The sequence below is a fragment of the Rutidosis leptorrhynchoides genome, unplaced genomic scaffold, assembly GCF_046630445.1.
Source record: "Rutidosis leptorrhynchoides isolate AG116_Rl617_1_P2 unplaced genomic scaffold, CSIRO_AGI_Rlap_v1 contig212, whole genome shotgun sequence".
Taxonomy (NCBI): Eukaryota; Viridiplantae; Streptophyta; class Magnoliopsida; order Asterales; family Asteraceae; genus Rutidosis; species Rutidosis leptorrhynchoides.
The window spans coordinates 80,798-86,870 of NW_027266461.1; positions in this window are offsets into that span (position 1 = coordinate 80,798).

Consider the following 6,073-nt stretch of genomic DNA (forward strand, 5'->3'; position numbering starts at 1 on the left):
CATCCCTCACAAGAAGAGAAAGGCCCCGACTCCTAGGCCCGTCATAAGCTTCTCGGACGATGATTTGGTAAGACTGTTGTAGTCATACTCCGATCCCCTTGTGATAGAGATGACCATCGCCAACACCGATGCGTGGAGAGTCTTGGTTGATGATGGTAGCTCTATCGATATCCAATACTACCATGCTTTCAAAGAAATGGGATTTGACAATAGATATCTATCCCCTTCCCCTGGACCGATCTACGCCGTGAACTGCATAGAGATTCTGGTTGTCGGTGCCATCCGACTCCTTGTTTTCCTTGGAGAAGGAGACCGACGCACCGTTCAAATGATCAATTGGCTAGTGATCGAGGGCCCAACTTCTTACAATGCAGTCTTCGGGCATCAAGGCATTGGAACTTTTCAAGGAGTGACATCTTTTCTCTATCAGTGCTTCAAGTTCCTAACGAAGAATGGCATAGAAGTCGTGAGAAAGCTGCGCGAGTGTGTTACCTAGCCACTTTCAAGTCTCTTGAGCACCAAGAGCATGCCAACCTCATTAAGACGACATAACTCTCGAGGCCGATTGGCTCGATGCCTTCAAGCTCAGTGCCGACTAGCTCGAAGTGAAGACCGACCGGTCCATTGCTGTCTAGGTCGAAGGGAAAGCAAGTTGTGGTCCGTGATAATACTTCCTCAAAAGGAGTCGGTTCCTCCAATTTCCGTGAGAGAGAGCCCGACTCCTTTCCCGAAGATGCATCTAGAGAGGCTTTGGCTATTGATTTTGATGCGCGTGATGATTTTTCCACCCCTCGTGCCTAGCCCATGGAAGAACTAGTGCCCATCCGACTTTATGATCAAGATCCCAAGAAAGTGACTTTCATCGGCGCCGAGCTCGAAGGCTAACTTTATGAGAATTTGATCAAGTTCCTCCATACCAATAGTGATGTCTTTGCATGGTCCGGGCCCTATATGCCCGGAGTCGACCTTGAGGTCATGGTTCACAAGCTCAAAGTCGATCCGTCGCACAAACCGATCAAGCAAAAGAAGAGGGCTTACGCTGCGAAAAGGCAAGTGGTGATCGACCAAGAGGTAGACAAGCTCCTTCAAGCATGATTCGTTAAGGAGATAAAGTACCCCGAGTGGCTATCCAACCCCGTGATGGTCGAGAAAGCTAATGGGAAGTGGAGAATTTGCATTGATTTTAGGGATTTTAACGACGCTTGTCCGAAGGTTCGTTACCTACTCCAGCGGATAGACATCCTCATCGATGCCACGGTTGGGCACGAGCTTCATGGGTGCATTCTCGGCTATCACAAAATCCTTATGCTTCTCTCAGACGTGCTAAAAGTTTCCTTCGTCACAGACAAGGGTTTGTATTGCTATGTCATCATGCCATTTGGGTTGAAGAACGCGGGTGCCACGTATCAGCGCCTCGTGAACAAAATCTTTTAAGTCACAGCTCGACAGGAACATGGAGGTTTATATTGATGATATGCTCGTGAATAACGTCCGTAAGGAGGACCATATCTCGGACTTAGCCGAATTGTCCACCGTTTTTGAGAAAGTATCGCATGAAGTTGAACCCCGAAAAGTGTGCTTTCGGAGTCAAATCGGGCAAATTCTTGGGTCTCATGGTTTCTCAACGTGGGATCGAAGCCAACCCTGACAAGATTCCAGCTATCATTGACATGGTGGAGCCATCCGACACAAAAGATGTTCAGCGTCTCACGGGTGGATCGCCTCCCTTGGTCGATTCATGTCTCGATCCGAAGATAAGTGCCTTCACTTCTTCAATGCACTTAAGAAATCCTTCGAGTGGACTCCCAAATGTAGCCGAGCGTTCCAAGAGCTTAAAAAATACCTTGCTTCGCCCCCACTCCTGGTGAAGCCGATCGAAGGAGAACTACTCATAGTGTATCTAGCCGTGTCCGAAGTAGCCGTAAGCGATGTGTTAGTTAAAGAAGATGGTAGAGCCCATAAATCCATGTACTATGTGAGTAAGGTCCTTCAAGGAGCCGAGATCCGATACTCAAAGGTGGAGAAATTTGCATTGGCACTTATCATGGCGGCGAGGAAACTTCGTCCCTACTTCCAAGCCCATCCAATCCGAGTCCTCACCGAGCAGCCGCTCCGCAAGATTCTTCATAATATCCAATCAAGCGGGAGGATGATTAATTGGGTCGTGGAACTTGGTGAATTTGACATCTCTTATCATCTGCGCCCAGCCATCAAAGGTCAAGCTCTAGCCGACATTATCCTCAAACGCACAATCTCGGATGAGCCTAAAGAGAAGACCAGAGTCGATGCCCAGCCCAGTGGAGGGGTCAGACCAACCGGGAGACCAACCCGATCGAAATGGCCAAGCCGACTCACAAGCCCATGTTTTCGACCCCACAGTGTCCGAACCCGAGTTTTGGATCATGTACTTCGATTGCAATTCGAAAAAATTGGGCAATGGAGCCAAAATTATCCTAATAAGCCCCGATGGCTTCCCTATCGAATGCGCTCTCGCTCTCGACTTCGACTCCATTAACAACGAGGAAGAATATGAAGCTATGCTAGCTAGGCTTAGTTTGGTGTAAAGTCTCCGTGTGAAGAACATTCGAATTCATAGTGATTCTCAGTTAGTTAACAATCAAGTTTTCGGAGATTATGTCGCTCGAAGCGAGAGGATTGCCAAGTACCTCATGATAGTTCAAACAACTAGTTAGTTTGACAATTTCCAAGTTTTACACATCGCAAGGGATCAAAACACCCATGTCGATACTCTTTTTAAGCTTGTATTGGGTGATTTGGAAGACATAGACCGACCCGTCTACACGGAGGTCTTGGAAAGATTGTCGATCGACATACCATTGGTTGCACCGATCATGTGTCTACCCGATTAGATGACCCCCATTCGCTCCTACATTCTTGATGGTGTCGTGCCCGGTGATAAAGCCGAAGCTCAGAAGCTCACTGGTAAAGCCGTAAAGTACACCATCATTGGAGGAGTTTTGTATAAGAGATCCACCTCGGGACCCTTCGTAAAACGTTTGTCACGCGAAGATACTGACTACGCCCTTGGAGAGACTCATGAGCGCATTTGCGGACAACATTTGGGAGGTCGGTCCTTATCCTAAAAAATACTTAGACAAGGTTTCTTTTGGCCAACAGTTCACAAGGACGCAATGGAATTTGTCAAGAGATGAGACCTGTTTCAAAGGTTCGCATCCATACCGAGGCAGCCCGCCGAAGAGATCGCATCGATAGTGTCTCTCATTCCCTTTGACATTTGGGGAATAGACATACTCGGTCCATTGCCGGTCAGAGTAGGTCAAAAGAAGTTCGTCATTGTGGCTATTGACTATTTCACTAAATGGGTAGAGGCCGAAGCACTATCCACCATTACGGTAAAGAGAATCGAGTCTTTTGTTTGGGAATCCATAATATGTCGTTTCGGACTCCCTCGATTTATGATCTGAGACAACGGAAGGCAATTTGATAGTGAGCGTTTCAAAGAATTTCTGAAGAGGTATGGCGTCGAACAAAGATTCACCTCGGTGGCGCATCCATCCGCGAATGGTCAAGTGGATCACAAACCGATCTATCCTTGATGGATTGAAGAAGAAGCTTCTAGCCTTGCCAAAGCAAAAGTGGGTTGAGGAGTTGTCGTAGATCCTTTAGGCATATCGAAAGACTTGCAAAGTCGCAATCGGCGAGACCCCTTATCGTTTGACTTATGGGCATGATGCAATCATTCTTATCGACGTTGGTCTTAATTCTTACCGAATCCAACACTATGACCTAAAGTTGAACGAAGAAGGTCTACTCCTCAACTTGGACCTCATAGATGAAATTCATGAACATGCCGCAAAGAGAATTGCCGAACAAAAAGAGTTGACGGCCAAGTTTTATAACAACCGTGTCCGAGGCCGAGCCTTCAAGATTGGAGACTTGGTGCTAAGGAAGATGGAAGCATCGAAGCCCTTGGAAGTGAGTGGAAAGCTAAGCCCGAATTAGGAGGGGCCGTACCGAGTTGTAGGCGTGTCCCGACCCAACGCGGCGCTTACCGCTTGGAAGAGCTCGATGGCAAACCGGTTCTGCGGAGTTGGCATGCCACCAACCTTCGGGTCTACCACCCGTGAAACTCTCCAAACCGAAGCTTTTGGGTCGAGCAAGACCGACTCTTGTAATGTCGGCATTTTGGAAACTTTTTGTTAAAAACACTTATATTCGGCCCTAGTGGCAAAAACATTTGTGTTGTAAGCCCTTATGAGGCATTTGAGATTTTATTTGCCTAAGTTTTTTTGTAATCCCCGTGAGGCATCTCTTGGTTATTCATTCTTATGAGTTCAACCCGACATTTTGGTGAAATCGCCGCAAAATTTAGCGAAAATAAACCCAAGAGTCTTAGCTAAATGGCATTCATCCTTAGGCTTTTCAGCTAAAATTTCAAAGGAAACAAGGACGGAGACCTACGAAGATAAGTTCCTCTAACTTTAGTCGGCCCACCACAAAAATAGATGGAGACTGGCTACAATAGCCGAGAGTCAAGCTCGTTTTCACGTGAGTCTCCTCGAACCTTAGTCGACCCGATCCTCATGGCAAACCTTAAAATCCTTCAAAAAATTAATCGATCCTCGACTATAAGAGACAAGCCGGACCTATTCATAGGTTTTGGTCCACCTCTTTTGTTTGGGCAATACAGCGTGCTAAAATGGTTCACTTCAAATAAGTTGAACCTACGTTTGAGTAATGTGGATTCGATTCCTTTCGATGGGGGCAATCGTATGAGCGAAGCATAAAAAATCAAAGACCCACATGAAACACAACAAGTCATCGGTTTATCATGGACAACCGATCACTTCATTTTTTTTGGGGCAACTACCATACACACAGTGAATAATTTAATGCAAAATTCAATAAGTATGTGAAATAAACAAAATGCAAGTAGGATAAAATCCAAAGTGAAATGAATCCGAAGAGCATAGAAAATGTCAAAGTACAATCATCCAAACACAAAGGAAAATATTCATTATATTCATCTGAAAAGTTGTGCAAAAGAGAGAAGCGGAAAGAAAATCAACAAGTCTACATTAGGATCGGCCCGAGCTAGGCATGGGTGTCGAATGGAGGGGCTTGGTTTGAGCCATCGAGATCTCGGCTAATGTCGGTCGCGTCATTGCCACCGAGGCCTCAACTAGTCGGGCTCCCTCTTCGGCGTCAGCACGGCTCGGGTCGGATATGTCCGACTCGAGTTGATCTTCTTCCTCGTGACCCTCTTCAATATTTTTCACCTCCATGCCATCTTTGGCCAAGGGGAGCTCCTCATCGTCGTCGTCGAGAGAATAGATATTTGTCAACTTGGACGACACGTCAAGTTGAGGAAAAGCCTCCGCGACGTGGCATAAAGCCTCTTAGTAAATGCGAGAAGCAATGACGCCCCTAGCATCTTCTGTAGCCGCGCGAATGCCCTCTTGGAACCCCTTTGAGTCTTATAGTTGGAAATGACGTCGAGTGGGGAGTCCTCAAGGTCTTGGACCCGATCCTTAAGTGAAGCGACCTCCGTCTCGAGAGTCTTGATTTTTCTCTCTTGGATACCCTTCACTCGTTCTCCATCCCGATGATGGCTTCATTTTTGTCCTTCACCTCATATTGCATACTCTTAACGCCTTTTTGGCCTTTTCATATGCTCGATTGTTTGCTTCAAGGCGCATGTAAGCCTCATAGCCGTGATCCAAGGCCTACACAAAAGGAACTAAGAAATGAAAAATTCCGCCAAGGCCGAAAGAGAGTCGGACCGATTCCCACAAGTGGAAGGAATCAAACCGACTCCTAGGATGGACAAAGATGGACCAATTTTATGTCAAAAACATTCAAGTGGAGAAGATATATTACCAACTTGTTGAGTGTGCACAAATATTGCGCCAACTCGCCATCCTCTTTCTTGTTCATCAAGTTTTGATCTCCTTCCGTAATAGTCTTTGAAGCGAAATCAACGGCCTTCAAGGTGTGATCGGCAAAGCTAATGGACTTAGGAAAAGGAAGACAGATGGTCCATGAAGTAGGAGGAGGTTTGCCCCTTTTGTCTGAAGAAGAGCCGATCGGT